The sequence below is a fragment of the Enhydra lutris genome, unplaced genomic scaffold (assembly GCF_002288905.1).
Source record: "Enhydra lutris kenyoni isolate GAN:26980312 unplaced genomic scaffold, ASM228890v2 scaffoldscaffold2, whole genome shotgun sequence".
NCBI classification, from domain to species: domain Eukaryota; kingdom Metazoa; phylum Chordata; class Mammalia; order Carnivora; family Mustelidae; genus Enhydra; species Enhydra lutris.
In genome coordinates, this window is record NW_019154086.1 from 57,498,353 (window position 1) to 57,518,096 (window position 19,744).

At 35.3% G+C, this 19,744-nt stretch overlaps 1 pseudogene; it reads left to right on the forward strand.

Annotated features, from left to right (window-relative positions):
• The first annotated feature begins 3,153 nt into the window (after positions 1 to 3,153).
• LOC111146408 lies at positions 3,154 to 12,563 on the forward strand (annotated as a pseudogene).
• The last annotated feature ends 7,181 nt before the right edge of the window (positions 12,564 to 19,744 follow it).

Consider the following 19,744-nt stretch of genomic DNA (forward strand, 5'->3'; position numbering starts at 1 on the left):
TTTTTCCCAAATGGGTTCTAGAACAGGGATTAGAACCTTTCAGTATAAATCCTGTTTGTAACACATAACCTACAATTTCAATCTCTTCTTATATACTTGTTTTTAAAAATACTGGATTTACCTCAATCACCAGTGAGTTAACTAGTGTGATACACATCCATTTACTCTTCCTCCCGCCCCCTGAGACTCCTTTTTGTTTGTTTTTGGTTTTTCTTTCAGACTTTCTGGTATAGTGTCTAACTTTGGGGGATGTCCTATGCCTGTTACACTCCAAGCTTCTAGGAGGATTAATCAAAAGAGAGAAGAAAAATGTTATTTGCAAATGACTTAATATAACTCTCTTAGTAGTATCCTATGCAGTGCTGCCATATTCTTAACAAACTAACGGGCACTTGTTTTTCAATACACCATGATTTTTCATAATGGTTCTTTTATAATCCTTGTATATTTAGCAAATTTTTCCTGTTTTAATTACTTTTTTCTACAATCAGTCAGCTATTCCCTTCTCAACTCTGTTTCCAGTATCATTACATTAGGCAATATATGGGTTCAATGACTCATCCCTGTGTCTCAATCATCTCATTTTTTCATGTAGATCATGTTCTCTTGTTCATTTTTTTTCATTTAGACCCCTTTTCTATCTACTCTTCACTTTATGTCTCTTCTCTTTGGTTCTTAGTCAATACAGAGAAGAGGGAAAGGCAAGAAAGAGAACTAACATTTTGAACTCATTCAACCAGGAAGGTACCATGCTAGGTGCTTCCTGTCTACTGTGCAATTTGATTTACATGGCAAACATATAGAGCATGCAGTATACAACTGTATATATGTTATATATGTGTGTGTGTATATATATACACAAGGAGTAAAAAACTCACTCAAAATTATAATTTATCCAAGTTACCCATTTATTAAGTGGATAGAACAGAATTCAAACCCAGGTCACTTGTCAAAATTTGTTCACCTTACTTTCCCATTGTCCTACCACTATCACTAGGAAGAATTTAGACACAATCCAGTTGTTTGGGTATTTCTGTTCCCAGCAGGGTGCCTCTGCCTACTGGAGTGCCACTAGGACTTCCTCTTTTAGACATGGCTACTATTAGGCAGTTGATACTTGGAGGCTCTAGGTGTCAGAAAGTGATGTGCTCTTTGAAATCTCCACATGATTGTAACCATGTTTATTGTCTTGTGCTAAAGAAATGCTTTTCTCCATTTTATTATTTTATTTTTCCATATGGATTACAAAGAGTGTTGTTTGTGCCCTAATATTTACACATAATTTTTGTTTTAGTAAAACTTCTTTTAGCACATAAGACTAAAACATAAGCCCAAAGAGATCTGGGTCTAGCAACAGACCTAAATGACCATCACTGCACTAGAAACTAAGAATTTATAGGGGTTATATTTTTTCACTCGACTCTCCCTTCTCTTATGACACCACCTACCCTGGTGTAAAATTTCTTTAAATCTTTATTTGAACATCAATGTTTTTTATATTATTTATTTAAACTTTTAAAAAATGGTGTATTTCCTTCTAGAAGACACCTCAGTCCCTCAAGTAAATGTGCTTCTGTTAAGACAATCTCATATCTATCATTTAGAAGAAAAATTACTAATGGTAATTTATTTAAGTAATAATCTATGATAATTACTGTTTTAAATCATAAAGTGGGGAAATACAGTTCTTAGCTATGACAAATCTCTAGTATATCTAGAAACAGGCTGCAGGAATATAAATATAATGATGCTAAGAGATCACAAGAATCAAAGGCATTCAAACACAACCGTACTTAAAGAAAAGCACTGTGACCTTGAATTTGGTTCATTGATCTGGTGTCTTGAAAAATCGTAATTCACATAATTTCATACCACTTTTCCATGACACATCCTACTGTTCTCTGCAAGTAAGGACTAAGCTTTTTTATTCAATTCACGAACCCCAGGACATGAGCACACAACTACTCCTTGCATCTGAAATCAATACATATTGGTCCATATGGAGAACTCAGCAGGAAAGATGGTGGGGATGGATAGCATCATGGCTCCATATGTGTTCATAGAACCAAAAATGTGTTACTGTCTTATTAAATTTGTTAGACATTTCTCACTCATTTTAAACCAACTTTTCAAGTATTATCCTGTGAAATAAGTATCCTAAAAAGTGTTTCCACATTCTTACCTTAGGATTGTCAGAACTAGTTGTGCCCATTAGAATGAATGCAATGTTATAGGAATTAATAAATAGAAAGGATAAGGTCACTACCAACCTCCCAGAGAATGCCCCAGAATGGGGTGGTGGTGGAGGGAACTCATCCTGAAGAAGGAAAGAATCAAGGTGCTTTGACTCCATCCTGGCAGAGTTTATGAGGAATAGCATTGAATGAGACACTGTGATGTGAGTATCACTCAAATATCCTCATACCCAGATACAGGAAAACTTTCATAGGTTCATTAACTTTTTCATTAACAAATTCAATCATTTATTCATTCACTCATTCATTTTTATTGTGAACCCAATGTCTCAGTAAATCACAAAACAGAGCATGTATTTGCTCAAGCTAAAAAACTACTTACCATTCCTGATTCCTTTCTTTCTCTCACTCTTTCCCTACATTCAATTTTCTGGTTTCTACATCTACATGCCTCAAACATCACTACCTCCTGAAGGGATCTGCAATCACCATCCTGACCTAAAATAGCCTCCCATGTCCAATTTATTTCCATCCCATCTCTTTGTTTATATATTTCCTTCTAATTGTTATCACCATCTGTCAGTATCATGTTTGTTCTCCTTCATGTTCAATATTCCCTAAAAGTGACCTAAAAACAACTTTCAGTATGTATACATATTTTTTGACTGGATGTTTTTTTCTAGATGTCTCAAGTTATCAAATTATTTAAGAGGCTATAAGGCTGAAGTGTTGCTGTTCATTTGGGAGACAAAAAAAAAAAAAAAAAAAAGTGAACAAATCTATTAAGGAGAAAGCCCTCTGTTTCCTCAGTGGGAACAATACCTGGGTCAATGTAAAGAAAGATGATACCACGTCAAATCCCAGTAGCGATGTCTTGTTTACTTTGGAATGGTCGTAGCAAAGTCAGTCACAGTTGCATACTGAAATACCACCTCATGAATTTAGAGTGTTATGCATGATGGAAGAGGTGAAAGACAATGGCAGTCAAGAATCCTTAAGAGGAAGGACAGGCCCAGAAGTTCAAGATGATTTCACCAGAAGGCAACTGAGAGGGAAAGATATTTCCTCACCTTGTGATCTAAGCAGGTAAGGATTACCCTTGAGCATAGTCATTTATTCAACATATATTTATTTAGAATCCACGATGTATTGCTTGTTGTCATATTCCTAGCATTTAGTGGATATATCATGAGGCATATCCTTCCCTGAAGGAACACACAGATTTGCTTGTGGTCTGCATTTTCTCTTGCTTGAGTTTTAGCTAATTACAGTGTCTGGCATAAAGTAAAGGATGTTGGCTTTACTTATGTTACAATCTGTAGAGAATACACTATATAATCCTTCAACCAAAAGGCTTATTTCTTAAAAAAAAAAAAAAAAAGTCTTGGGTCTTAACTTTAACTGAGGGTACTTGTTTAAAATCAAACATATCAGAGGGGATGGGTAAAATAGATGAAGGGGATTAAGAGTACACTTATCAAGATGAGCACTGAGTAATGATGTACAGAATTGTTGAATCACTGTATTGTACACCTGAAATGAAAATAATACCATGTGTTAACTACACTGGAATTAAAATAAATATATTAATTTAAAAAGGTTTATTTCTGACAATAGGAAATCCCTGATAATTTTTACACAATAATATTTGTAAAAAATTTAAAATATGATTGGGGTGCCTGAGTGGCTTAGTTGGTTAAGTGTCCCACTCTTGATTTCAGCTCAGGTCATGATCTCAGAGTCATGAGATCAAGCCCCATGACGGGCTCCTGGTTCAGCACAGAGTCTGTGTGGGATTCTCTCCCTCTACCCCTCTCATGGCTCTCTTTCTCTCTCAAATAAATAAAATCTTTAAAAAAATTAAAGTATGATTTGTACACATCAAGTTGGAACCTTAACTTTTACATAGGTAGCCCTGGTATGTTTCCAAATTATAAACCTTAGGAACACAGCTGTACATATACATATATAATATACATAATTACTCAGCTTCCAATTGGTCAGAACTGGAGCACGATTATAATTACCAACTGTGAAGTGAAAAGCAAGACATCTGCCAATCTAATAAAATAAGGCAATGCTTCTAAACTTTAATGTACAAGAGATTACTTCAGGATCTTACTAAAATGCTGACTTGGTAGCGCTGGAGTGGGGCCTGGGACAGAATATCTTACAAACTCAAAGATTTCATTGGTGCTGCTGGCCCACAACCATACAGTGATTTGATATTAGGGTTACTGGCTACTGATGTGAAAACTAAGAAGTTCAAAGGTGGGGTTATTACTATATTTTTGCTAATTTAGATAAAGAAATTGCTAGATCTTACTGAAAACATGTTAAGAAAGAAGACAAAAAGAAACCACAGGTGGATCTGCTCTTATAAGAGAGAGCTCCTTTCCTATACAAGAAAAGTGGTCATAAGTAAGTTTGCATCCAGAAAATGGATGCTTCTAAAAATTTACTTTGTGACTTATTTGAGTGATTTCCCTGTAGATCCCCTACTTGGAATTCAATTCTGATACAGAAAATTGGGTCAGCGTGAGAGACAGAGAAGGCCCACAAACATATCAAACGACCCGAGCTGCATCCAGTTCTCACTGAATGGCTGCTTGTTTCTACCGAACAGTAACTTGTCACTGGTAGTCACTTACCTACCTAAGTTTGTGTTTGTTGACATTCTTCCCCCACAAAGGGATTTTGTTCAGAGATCCTTGTTTAATGACAAATCTCCTGTGACATCACAGGAAGAGGTAACTTACTGAAGTAGAAAAAAAAAGACTACTAGTGAACTTGGCTCACATTTTAATACTAAGAAAACCCAGGGTATTGTGTTTTCATGAAGTTACAGGGGTGAAATCTCTTCCAGAACTAATAACTGTTCAATTGAAATATATGAAGATGTATATCCCTTGGATTTGGGGATGTATTCTATTTTGTATTTTTTAAATATTTTATTAAAGATTTTATTTATTTATTTGACAGACAAAGAGAGATCACAAGTAGGCAGAGAGGCAGGCAGAGAGATGGGGGGAAGCAAGCTCCCTGCTGAGCAGAGCCTGATGCAGGGCTCAATTCCAGGACCCTGAGATCATGACCCGGGCTGAAGGCAGAGGCTTAACCCACTGAGCCACCCAGGTGCCCCTGTATTCCATTTCAGAAGCCATCAGTAAACTTATGTTGTGGCTCAAGCACTGTCCTCACACTGGAAAGTTAACATGGATTAAAACATGATTTGACAAGAGATTTCCATTTTGTTTCTGCCTCACCCTAAGACCAGACTCCTCCCTAGAGAGAAAAATATAACAACCCAAGAGATCCTGAGTGTAATCAGCCTCTTTGTAAAAAATCTTCTTCTATTAAAGGCCGTGATTTCTATGTCCTCTAGGACCATTCTTGTGGTCTTGCAATTCTTCCACTTACTGTTTTAATAATGTTATTGTGGGACAAAAGCACACACATGTTGCTTATGAGTTCACAAGGACTATCATAGTTTAAAGGTATTCAGAGTGCATATGAGTATTTTCAGCTTGGCCATTCTACTTACAAAGGATCTCTGAGACCAAAGACAGGAATTCTGGGCAAGGAATTCATACCCTCACTTTCCATTTATTTTATCATTTTATTATTATTTATTTTATCATTTTATTATCATTTATTATTATTATCCTCTTATTATTGGTAAGAGGAAATATGTGAGGGAATTCTATTCTTCCAATTTGGTATCCTGAAGAGTTGTCAGGATTCATTTTTTACCTGGCAGACTCAAAGCTCAACCACAGTGTGTGTGTGTATATATATATATATATATATATATTTTTTTTTTTTTTTTTTTGCTTTTCCCAGCTAACCAAAAAGCTTCTTTCTATGCAGAATGGTGACTAAAAAAATATTTATGCCTTGCTTCCAAGAACTTAAAATGTTTCCACACATTAACCATTTACCAAAACTCTCATAATGTAAAATAATAATAATATTTATTTTTTTAAAAATATTTTATTTATTTGACAGAGAGAGAGAGAGAGAGAGAGATCACAAGCAGGCATAGAGGCAGGCAGAGAGAGAGGGGAGGAAGCAGGCTCCCTGCGGAGCAGAGAGCCCGATGCAGGGCTTGATCCCAGGACCCTGAGATCATGACCCGAGCTGAAGGCAGAGGCTTTAACCCACTGAGCCACCCAGGCGCCCCAATAATAACAATATTTAAAGGTGAATATCCCACTTTTAGGCATTTGGAGACTAAGATAATTAATTGCCCAAGGTTGTAGAGGCAAATTGGTATCAATGTTGAAGCAAGACAGAATGCTTGGCTTGTAACAAATTTCAAAAATATTTACGGCCTAGATTATTTGTGAACTGACTTGAGCCCAAATTCATGCCTTAATAGTTTTTGTTGGTGGTGGTGTAAATTTACCTCCCTCTTACTTAGGAAGGTTTTTATTTTTTAGATGTCATTAGATACTCAATATAGAAGTTTCTAAGCCTCAGGCTATGTCTCATTTAGACTTTTCTTTGAGAAAACCTCGTTCCATGTCTACTTTCATCTTAATCCATGGATTTATATATAGGTTTAGTCGAATTTGACACTTTCCCACAATTTGTCTCCTTTGGTTGTTGCACATTAGGGATTTTTTTTTTAAACGGTATTTTTAACACCAAATATGCCTTGTTGCCTTGATAGAACATGGTCAATAACTCAATCGTATTGGATATACCTAATCCAAATTTATATATGAATTCTCTTCCTGATTCAATGAATTGACTGGTAGTATTTCTAAAGAACAATTTGATTGGTTGATTTCATTTAATTCATTACTTGTTTAGGGATTCTTTTCTGCTTATACTCCATTAATATTAAAATATTAAGATTAGTACATTTATTGAAGCAAATTACAAATATTTCAGGATAATATAAAACTTTACTTGCTTTGTTAACTAAGGGGAAGAATATCCACTTTGATGGGGATGTAGTGTGCTGTAGGGAAAAGAAAACTAGGAACTTTGGTTCCAATCAAAACTTTTCTACTATTCAAATTATGGAGCTGAGAAAAGTTAACAAGTTTTTTAAACTTTATTATTTATTTATTTATTTTTTAAAGATTATTTATTTATTTATTTGACAGAGATCACAAGTAGGCAGAGAGGCAGGCACAGAAAGAGGAGGAAGCAGGCTCCACGCTGAGCAGAGCCTGATGTGGGGCTAGATCCCAGGACCCTGGGGTCATGACCTGAGCCGAAGGCAGAGGCTTTAACCCACTGAGCCACCCAGGTGCCCTTAAACTTCACATTTTAATTTAATTTAGACTTAGAGAAAAGTTGCAAAATAGTACAGAGAATTCTTGTATATCCTCATTCAGCTTTCCTTAATGTTAACACAATATGTAACCATTATACAACTATAAAACCAGGAAATTAACATTGGTACTACACTATTAACTACATTGCAGATTTTATTCAAATTCCACCCGTTTCTTTTTGCTACGCCTTTTTTCTCCTACTGGGTTTTTCCACATCTTCTTGGTCAAGGATCATATCTTAGGTCCTATGTTGTATCTGTTATTTCTCTTAGCTCCTCTCCAATGTGTGACTTTTTCTCCCTTTTCCTTTCATGAACTTGACATTTTGAAAGAGTACTCATTACTGATTTTGTACAATGTTCCTCAATTTAGGTTCTTCTGATGTTTTGTCATAATTAAAATCAGGTTATGATATTTGGTGGAAGCGCAGCACAGAAATGATGTTCAGTCTCATTTACTCCATTGTTTAAATAAGATAAATTTGGGGCATCCACACAGCTCGGTCTGCCAAGCATCTGCCTTGGCTCAAGGCATGATCCCAGGGTCCTGAGATCTAGCCCTGCAAGGGGCTCCCAGCTCAGCATGGAGTCTGATTCTCCCTCTCCCTCTGCTCCACCCTCTCCACTTGTGCTTGGTCTCTCTCTTTCTCTCTCAAATAAATAAATAAAACCTTTAAAAAAAAAATCTCCAAAAAAGTAAGGTAAATTAAAGGTTTTTTAAAATATCATCTATTATTTTGTTCTGTTTTGCTTCTTTTTTTTTTTTGTATTGTTAATCTCTATAAGAGAAATTGACATTTAAAGAAAAACAGGGGTGCCTGGGTGGCACATTCAGTTAAGCACCTGAGTCTTGGTTTTAGCTCAGGTCATGATCTCAGGGCTGTGAGATGGAGCCCCACATAAGGCTCCCTGCTCAGCGCAATCTACGTGAGAATCTCTTTCCCTCTCCCTCTGCCCCTTCTCCTTGTGCTCTCTCTCTTTCTCCTTCTAAAATAAAATAAATAAACCTTAAGAAAAAGAAAAACATATTTTAGTATTATTGTCCCCTTGGGATGGAGATACTACTTTATTAATCAATTGCACCTAGGATTAACACACTATTGGCATTTTTTTTTTTTTAACAAAAATGCATAGCTTTTTCAAGAAAGCCATCTTTTTTTTTTTTAAGTTTTTTTATTTATTTACTTGACAGACAGAGATCACAAGTAGACAGAGAGGCAGGCACAGAGAGGAAGGGAAGCAAGCTCCCTGCTGAGCAGAGAGCCCGACACGGGGCTCGATCCCAGGATCCTGAGATCATGACCTGAGCCGAAGGCAGAGGCTTTACCCCACTGAGCCACCCAGGCGCCCCAAGAAAGCCATCTTTTAAGAAACATATCCAGAGATCTTAGGAGACATGCCATAAAACTAAATTAGCTAAGTTCACCCAAACCATAGCATGACTATGTATTATTTTTCTCTTTAAGCAGCCTATTATATTAATAGTTTTCTTCTAAATATTGGTCGCCAACTTCCTAGTCATTGTCAACTTGGCTTTATATCACTTAATTTAGTATATTTGAAATGATTATTATTTACTATTATATCTCATGAAATGCCTTATTGTTTGGACAGAGATACAGATATTGTTAGCATTCCATTAGTCAAAAATTGCCAATAACTTGTAAGGATTGAGCATACATCAAAAGTTAAGAATAATGCATATAAATAATTATAGGCATTACCAATGCTTGCAACAATGCTTTTAAAAATAGCATTTTTAAAATAATGCTTTTAAAAAATAGGGAAAGTCTTAGTATAATCCAAAAACTTCCAAACATCTATCTAAATTTAAGAGAATAAATATTCTATATTTTAGTGGAAGGATAATTCTAAACATCTGCAAAAAATTACAGGAAAATATAAAGTGTTTCTGAATCTGCTCTTGCTATTCTTTCCTTCTCCCTCCCATCCTTCCTTCCGTCTCTTATTCCTTCCAGTCTTATTGAAAGAGACGTTACAAAACAATTACAGTGTAGAAAGTATAACAGAGCTCTACAGAAGACACTATGAGAACATTTAAAAAAAAAAAAAGGAATATTTTTGGGATGCCTGGGTGGCTCAGTCAGTTAAGTATCTGCCTTTGGCTCAGGTCCTGATTCAGGAGTCCTGGGATGGAGCCCTACATCAGGCTCCTTGCTCAGAGGGCAGTCAGCTTCTCTCCTGTCTGCTCTTTAGGAAAAAAAAAAAAAAAAGAATACTTTATTTTACCTGAAACTTTCAACTGTCACTGCTGGAATATTAAGGGTAGAGAAGGTTATAGCGGGGATGAAGCAAGTAGCTTTTATAGAATTCTTCACTGAAATGTGTAGACTAATGCCTACTCTTTGTGGCATGGCAAACTTCCAGGATCCATAGACACAAATGATTATAGCAAAAAGTCTTATGGACAATCTTTACCTATTCTGCATGTGTGTTTCCAGAAGTGGTAGGATGATCTAATTATGTAACCAGTTTACAAACTGCATCCATCCTGGCTTTATATAAAAGTGAACTGCCTGCTCATTAATAGTTTTAGTAGATAACTTTCTTAAACACTTACTATGAAACATAACAAAGCTGAGAACTTTATATTATCTCAATTAAATCTCAGAAAACCACCCTGAGATGAATATCATTACGATGGCAATTTTACAAATGAGGGATTGAATTCGGAAAAGTAGGATAAATTGTGCAGAGTTGCACAGTACGTATCAGGGTTGATATGTGACTAAGGACAATCTGACTCCAAAGACGAAGATTGTCTTCATAATAATCATAAGCTATAGACACATTTCATCTCCAAGAAAGCAAGTGTACTTATAATAGGTACAATCATGGTATCTAAACTCATGAGTTTTTGGATTCACTAGATTCATAATGTTCAAATTTGGGACTTGGTAGAAGAAAGATAATTTAAAAAAAATTTTTTTTGTTAGTTCATTCAGGCTAAATAAAGATAAAAAAGCAATGTAATGGATGAAAAAATCATTTAAAAGAAATAAAGGGGAGAAATAAATTTGAATTAGAGAATTCTAAAGTCAAAATCTCTCTTTAGTCTGATTAATTTACTTTCCATTCTTTAAACTCTCAAAATGGAGGCTGTTCAGGATTTGGTCTCTGTAATTTTTAGAAGGGATCAGGGAAAATCATTAACTTTCACAATCATGATAAATAGCGGATCACTCTATTTTGATATACGTATATGATTTTCATGTGAATGCATGAAATCACGCTGTATTTCTTATTCAAATACTTAAGTATTATGGTGAAAATTTTTCTTTGCCCAGAATTCAACATAAAGTATGTATGTTAAGTAAAGCCACACTTCCTCATTATCAGCTTGCTAATGGCACTGTGTTCAAAGATGAGTCAGGGTTCCTTATTCCATCTCACTGGGAGAAGACTGTGTTTCCATTATTTGCATATATTACCTGTATTAGTGCAGAAGGACTAGTCTGAACTTTTCTAAAGTATATGAGCAACTCTATGAATAGCTTCTTTGAAAAGATAATTCAGGATTCATGATGCATTTAATCCCCAGACTTTGTACTTGGTCCTGCAAATTGAAAGACTTAACATTTTTCAAGAACTATTTTTGCTGGGTATCTGTCCAAATTATCCAATATCCTGTGCCCTTAAACAGTAAAACTTTCTTGGAAAAAAAAAAAAAAAAACCTTAAGGAGAAATAAGTTGATTAAAAACTGCAATAAATAATGATTATTATAGTTAGAAGAAGACTTGTGTCTCATGTCAAATATAAACTTTGCTCTAATTCCCTATCTTATGGCAAATTCAGCCTGTACATTTCCCACACAGTTATATTTAAGTCATTGCACATTTATGATCTATTCCATAACTTTGTTATGCCGAGATTAAAAAGACAAGTGAAATATGGTATCTGCCAGGACTCTTAGAATCTGGTAATGGAAAGAACAATAAGATAGATATACAAAATAGAAAAAAGGTAAGTGGCTTAAGAAAAATACAGATAATGAGCATTAAGAGAGAAGAGACAGAGAAATGGTAAGTTTGGGGTAGCTATAAGAAGCTTTCTGGATAAGAAGTGTTAATTAATTAAGAAGGTTAATGTGAAGGTAAGTAAGGAAGAAAGGAAGGCATTCTAGAGAGCAGGAGGGGAAGGTTAGGAAGGAGGAAGTTCAGAGTACAGGTGTTTTCACGTCATTTGAAGACTAGAATGCATCGGTGAGGTAGGTGATGAAGTCAACAAAGTAATAGTAAGAATTTGTAGGACTTGGTAGCTGAAAGTGTAGAAGGGAAAATTAAAGATAAACTTGTGATTTAAAATCAACATGCATAATGGTGTCTTTATTTAAAGAAAGAAGCAATTCAGGATCATGCACTGATTTTAGGAGCAGGAAAGTGATACACGCTGTTATCAAAATGTTGAAATTATGCGCAACGGATGAATTACTAAACTCTACATCTGACAGTAATGATGTACTATATGTTGGCTAATTGAACTTGAATAAAAAAATAAAGTACCTGCTTGAACATTTGGGCTTTTGAATTATGATTCAGACCTTAACAGACAAGGTTGAGAGATTTGGAGCTGGAGTTATAAGATTTGATATCAAACTGTCTGGATCTTCTAAACTGTATGACCTTGGGCATGTCACAAACTCTTTGAGCATCATTTTATTTACTGTTAGAAATGGAGATTAAAAGTGTATTTCAGTCCACTGCAGGTGCCAGGAGGAGCAGCTGCCATAGCTCTGTGCTACCCCATGGCCATAGGCCACAACAAAGGCCACAGAGTGACCATGAACAGGAGCAACCTGAGTCACAGCCGCCAGCACTTCACCGAGAAGACCAAGTTCATGCAGGACATGATCCAAGAGGTGTGCAGCTTCACCCCATAGGATCAGCATACTATGTGGCTGCTCAAGGTCTCCAAGGATAATCGAGCCCTCAGGTTCATCAAGAAAAGGGTGGGGACATACATCTGTGCCAAAAGGAGGAGAGAGGGGCTAATGTCCTGAGAGCCATGAGGAAAGCAGCAGTGAAAAAGGACAGAACCCCTCCCCTATGTATGTAATAAAGCCTTTTTTGGCAGGGGGAGGAGTTTATTTCAATCTATAAAATTCAACAAATCCAAGATGTTATTATTGATGAAGTCTGCATAAAAATAACAGTTGAAGCCATTATTAAAGCAATGAAGAGGGGTTGAGGCAACTGATAAATGGAAAAGGGAATTATAGCTATCATACGGAATTTTATTTGTTGATACTTGTTTTTATAGTTTCATGACCCACACACACATACCTACATAATATATGGCTTGACTTTGTTTTTGAACTTCATAAAAGAGTACCATAGAGTAGGCTGTCTTCTAAGATTTGCAGTATTGCCTTACTCATCTCAGACTATGATGCTAAGATTCATCCATGATGTTTAATTACAGATCAATTTTTACTGCTGCATGCTATTCCATTTTATAAAAATTCCATAATATAGTTATTTATTCTACTACATATGGATGTTTTTGTTGTCTCCAGTTTTTTGCTATTATGAATAGTGACACGATGAACAGTTTTCTTAAGTCTTCCAGCATCTATGTGTAAGAACTTCTTCTGGATATATACCTAAGGATGGTATATATCCAGGAATATTCAACTTTATAAAACAATGCCCAAATTGCTTTCCAAAGTGGTTGTATCATTTTATACTCTTACCAGCAATGTGTAAAAAATCCATGTCCTCTCCAAATGACAGTTCCATAAGATTTCTTAAATTCTATTGGCGAGTGATGAAGAATGACATCTCATCATGTTCTTTATCAACATTCTCCCAAATACAAGTAAAGTTGGGTGACTTTTCAGAAGTTTATTGGCTATATATATCTTTTGTGATGTGTCTATTAACATTTTTGTCTATTTATTAATTTTCTATATTATTTTAGTTTATATGATCTATGTATACTTGATTATAGTTTGCTGACTATAAGAATTTCAAATAATTTCTCACACTCTCCTCATGCTCTTTAAAGTGCATCATGAAAAACTGAGGCTCTTAATTCTCACGTCATCTGATTTTTCAGATTTTTTAAGTTCTATGCTTTTGAAGGTTTTTATAAAATATTCTCTGACCCAAGGTCAGAAAGGCATGCAACAATATTTTCTTCGAGAAGTTTTAAAGTTTCTTATTTTGTTTTTTAAAGGTCTTAAGCCAGGGATGCCTGGGTGGCTCAGTCCGTTAAGCCTCTCTGCCTTTATCTGAGGTCATGATCCTAGGATCCTGGGATCAAGTCTGGCATCAGACTCCTTGCTCAGCAGGGAGCCTGCCTCTCCCTATGCCTTTGTCTGCCACTCCCCCTGTTTGAGCTCTTTCTCTCTCTGACAAATAAATAAATTCTATATTTTAAAAAATAAAAATAAAGTTCTTAATCTATATAAATCCAATTTTTGTATAGTTTTTGTGATATATACAATCTCATTTTTTTCCTTAATGACCCATTTTTAGTTCTATTTATCAAATATTTCTTCCCTTCTTCATAAACTTCAGTGATATATCAAAGTTTTATAAACTAAACTAAAGTTTTAAAGTTTTATAAACTAAATAAAACTACCATATGATCCAGCAATTTCACTTCTGCGTATTTATCCAAAGAAAATGAAAACATTAATTAAAAAATAACTATGCTCCCCTACGTTCATTGCAACATTATTTACAATAGCCAAAGTATGGAAACAACCCACGTGTCCCCTGACAGATGAATGGATGAAGAACACACACACACACACACACACACACACACACACACACACACTCTAGACTAGTACTCAGCCATAGAAAAGAATGAAATCTTGCCATTTAAGACAACAAGAATGGACCTAGAGGGTATTATGCTAAGTAAAATAAATCAGACCAAAAAAAGACATTATTTCATTTACATACACAATCTAAAAACAAAACAAATGAACCGAACAAAACAGAAACCGACTCATAGATATAGGAAATAATCTGGTGGTTGCCAAAACAGGGGAAGAGGACTAAGAGATACAAACTTTCAGTTGTGAAATAAGTAAGTCACAGCAATGTAGCAAAAACAAAACCAAAGTTTGATCTAAGAATGAGCCTTTTCTTGGATCTCTGTTTAGTTCCTGTAGTTGGTTTCGTCCTCTTCCCACAGCAGTATCATTCTGCCTTAATTAATGTGTGACACAGATCAATTTCCCCCAACCTTCTTCTTCTTTTTTAATTAACATATATGAGCCTATTTTGTGTCAGCTATTATTCAGATAAGGAAACCATGGCATAGTGAGGTTAAGGAACATATTTATGTTACAGTGTGTAGTTACGATCCCATAGGTGGGATTGTAAACCAGGCAGGCTGGCTCCAGAGAACATTATTACCATTAACATGCTATACTGCTTCTTTGTCTCCAGAAATGCTTGCTTATTTTTGGACTTTTGCTTTCATATAGATTTTATAATCAATTTACTAAGTGCTAAGAACAACCCTTCCATGATTTTGTGATTCTTACCAAAGTCCCATTTTACATACACACACACACACACACACACACACACACACAATTATTTGGGTATAATCAACCACATTAACATTTCTGCTGCAAAAACATACTTAGGAATATTATTGGGAAAAGCAGGATAAGTAGTATCATGAATTTCTTCTGATCAGTTCAGGTTCAGTTTTGCTGCCAAATCTTGCTGTTTAGTCCTCTTCAGATCTTTGGAATTATGGAATGTGTCATTGCCATTTAATAAATGATGGGAAAAATTCTCTGGGAAGTTAAATAATTAGATCAAATCAATCTACATTCTTAGTTGATAAACTGCCTGTAGTTTGCTCCAGGCTTTTTTTTTCCCTAAAGAAATGTTTTTATATGAATCTTAAACCTCAAAGTAAGAATATAGCATTTCCTTTGGATCTGGATCTATAATGATTCCAGATCTCTGCCTAATTTACCTTGTTGACTAACGTTTCCCTGATCACCTGTTCTTTTTTTTAATTCACCAACATCCAAGCATCCTCTGCTAGCTAGTCTGTTAGAAACCAATGAAACAAAACATAATTGATAAGTAAGTAATGAGAATGTCTTTGAAACGTGAATCTAAGACAAAAGATGACTAGATGTCAAGACCCCACAGGATTTTATTTAATCTACAATTCCAATTCTAGATTTTGTAACTTAAGTAAAGGTTATTTTAGGTAGATTGTTTGCCTTTAATCTGTTCACATTTCCAAATAAGTGATGTACATTTTTTCCATATTGAAATTCTGTTTTCTTTCCCATTCTGTCATTCTCTGGCTTTTAAATTATTTTTCTGTGTTGTTATTAAAGTTTTCCCCTTTTAAAACAGTAACTTATTTTTCCATTAAGGTGAGCCAGTTTTGTAGCCTCTTACATTAGAAAAAGAGCATTATTCATGAGTCACTGTTCATTTGTCTAGTGCCTAGCACATTGTAGGTATTCAATAAATGCTTGATAAATGAATAAAATAGAAAGGCCTCTTAAAATGTTGATGTCTGTTCATACCAAATTGAAGTTTAATTTAACAATAGCTTCAGGATTATATATTAAAGGTCTTAGGAAAAAGTAATAAATGGAAATACTTGTTATCCTGCTACAGACTGAAAATATAGGTACTGAATTTTTCATTGAGATACAAGTGAAGCCTGAAACACAAATGGTGCAAGGGCAGAAATATAACAGACATTCAATAACATTGTTCATTTAAATTGAACACCTGAAAGTGTTCAAGTTTGAAACTTTAGCACTCACTCCTACAACACTCTATAACTGTAACTGATAATGCTTGAATGTAACTGATAATGCTGAATTATCATTCAGTTATATGTTCTTGCTTATATTTTCTTATATCTTATACTTTCTTATATCATTCTTTTATCTTTAATCTTTCTTATATCTTACCTGTATTTTCTTATATCTTATAAGAAAATTGTAAAAAATAAATTTACACCCCTTAGGCCCGTGTGCACTGAAGGATATACAAAGCTATACAGCATAACTTAGATCAGCAATTTCCAAACCACCCTCTACTGGGGAAAAAAGAAAAATATGGATCTCTGTGCTCTATTCTCATCTATTGTAACATAACTGTGAATGTGGAGTTTGGGATTCTGTAGTTTTTTGTTTTTGTTTTTGTTTTTAAGATTAATTGATTGATTGATTTTAGAAAAAGAGAGGTGAGCCCGCAAGTCGGGGGAGGGGCAGAAGGAGAAGAAGGAAGCCGACTCTCCGCTGAGTTGGGAGCCCGAAGTGAGGCCCCACATGGTGCTCCACACAGAGCTGATCATATGACCCCAAGAGCATGACCTGAGGTGAAATCAGGAGTCCGTCTCTCAAATGACTGAGCCACCCAGGTGCCCTTGGTATTCTATGTTTTCTAAAAGCTTCCTCAAATGATCACTAAGTGCCAGCTGGCATTGGCCTGTGGAACAATGTTTGGGAGTAACAAACATTGTGCCTTAAGTTGAAAATCTATCTCCAATCACTCCACAGAATGTTACAGATCTATTCACTTGTACAGAGGGTTATAAGATGTCTGGTTTGGATCATCCTTTTTAATCATCGAGGGAAAAAAATCAGTTTGCAAATGACATAAGATCATGGAGATATTCAATGTCTGTTCACATTCTAGGGCAGTGGAGTAACAACATACGCTCCAAAGATCTCTTTGGTTTTGACCCATGTCATTTGTAAGACCCTTCCAATCATTTGGGAAGATCAGTGGGAAAGAGAGTTTTGTTCAGACAGGCGTTCATCTAAGTACAATCCTGAATCTGGTCCTGCTAGAAATATTTGGAGCTCCTTTTAACACTGGAGTCATAAAATGCAATGTTTACTACAGAATTGGACCCCATCTGTCAAAATACACTTGTGGAAATTCACTAAAGTCACAAGAGACAACTGAGAAGAAAATCAGTTGAATGTTTTTGAAAAATTCATAATCACACTATCAGTAGATATCTTTGTTAACAAACTAGACAGAATATTCTGGAAACATGATACTCACTTCCCATCTGTTGTCTCCTGACATTGTTTAACCATGAGTGTCACAGCGAACAGTATGAGCTGGTCTCATCTTACCCCTTCATGTGCCATGAAGTCACAGCCTGTAGACAGATCCAAAGAAGGAACTTCCAGCCCCAGGATGAAATCATTACCTGCACTTCGTTCAGGTGATTCAGTTCTGCCAGGGGATGCTATGAGAACAAGCTATAGTGCTTCTTCCCTCATCTGAATAGTATACTGTCTGCCCTAGAACTGACACAGCTCACTGTAAATCAGAGAAAATTTGATGCCTCTTTCACAACAGTTTTTCTCTTTGTCTGATTTTTATTAGATCCTAGAGCCATTTTTTTCCACCATTTTAAAAATTGGTAGAAGCCAATGAGAAAATGATCCAAATGATAGATATTCTCTTTATACCCTTTCTTCTTGGGATATGCCCACTTCATAAAGCACCTGTATCAACTGCTGAAAGAACTATATTCATCTATCTGACAAAAATGTAGTCTACTGCTTGGCCATAATCTCAAAGGTATTTTCCAAGTGAGTTAAAATATTGATGTTAAGATTACAGTATTGAGACAATCAGAATACTTAGTCTGTAATATCCAGGTATGAGTTTACATTATTCCTATGTCTTACCTATTGAATTTCAAGTACATTCTAACATGTCACATGATATTCTAGGCCTTTTTAAATTTATTGTCATCTTTAATAATCATAGTAACTCCATATGTATGCATACTTGAGTAGGCAGAGAAGATAGATATAACGTCTCTATATTATGGATGAGTAAACTGAGGTTCAGGAAAGGTTAGTGATTTACCTAAAATCAGTAAATCAGTCAGAGACAGACTGACAATTTAAATACACATTTTCTCACCCTGAGTTTACAATTTCTTCCTTTACTTTCTACCCTCCTTTCTCTTGTGATGTTAATAAACAATCACATGTGAATTTGTCTTTGCCTTTCTAAAATGCATGATTCTGCCGATTGTTTGTTTTTTTTTTCAATTGAAGAAATAAATTGACTTAGCTATTTTGTGTGTCCATTCTTCTTTGAACTCAAATGTTAACATTTAGATCATAGTTCTTTCCCCATCCTTTGCTTCGCAACATGGCATAGCCCCAAGCTTTGAGGTAGTGACCTGAAAATGTAATGTTAGCAGCTTTATGGAAGAAAGAATAAAAAAAAGTTGGACTGAACAAGGTAAGACATTTCGTCATTGTTTTAAAAAGTCATCTTTTTAAAAGTGGGAATCCTGGCCCCCTTATATGAAAACTAAGTGAGAATTTAGATTTTAATTATAGACTTCTGCAAAGTTCACTCTTTGTACTAACCCAATAGGAAGTAGCTTTTTATAGATACCAATTTATTCAACTTTCTTTAACACTCCAAACTGAACAATCACTTTCATGGGCTTTTTTTTATTATTATTATTAAAAGAAGCTTCTTTTTGAAAGGCTGCTATAATAAATAAGGTAATGCTTCCATTCAGTTGAAAGTTCTAGAATAATACAAACCCCCCCGGGCTCAGGACTTAACTTACTGTGAATAGTGTCAGAGTGACACAGAGGAATAAACGAAGAATGGGTAACCATGGAGCCCAGAACACCAGCAATTCCATTGGTCTGAACCAAGTAATTGGTACATAATAGTTTGGAAGTCATCTGCAGAGGTTCTACTGACAGTTCTACAAATCACTGTGCAGCCTTTTCAAAGTCATGTTTTTCTCTGGGTGTTGGCTTCCCTCAGCTATGAAGTGAAAGTTGATCTATATGTACTCAAAGATTCCTTGCAGTGTTAATATTCTAAGATCCCAAATATTTATGAAGAGAATGATTTAAGAATCTCTCAGCAATGATTAAATAAGATGGGAAAAAAAACCCAAATACCATGGAGGCTGGAAGCATTCAACCTCAGATGTGAAGTCCTTTAAAAATTTATCCCCCTCCTCAAGTAGGCCGGTGTTGCTAGTAAGAGGATATTTGTCAGACTCAAGATATAATTTTACCTTGATTGAATGTTTGTGATGCTGCTTGAAATCATGCTACTCGTGTTGCCTGATTTGATTGTCTGGTTTCTGGTTTCACTTTCTACTCCTAGGAAAGTGTATCTTAGTGCTATTTCAGAGCTATTTCAACTAAAAAAGCTAATTTTTAAAACAACACAGAAATTCCATACATGAATTATTCTGCAAGAAAATTATATTTTTCA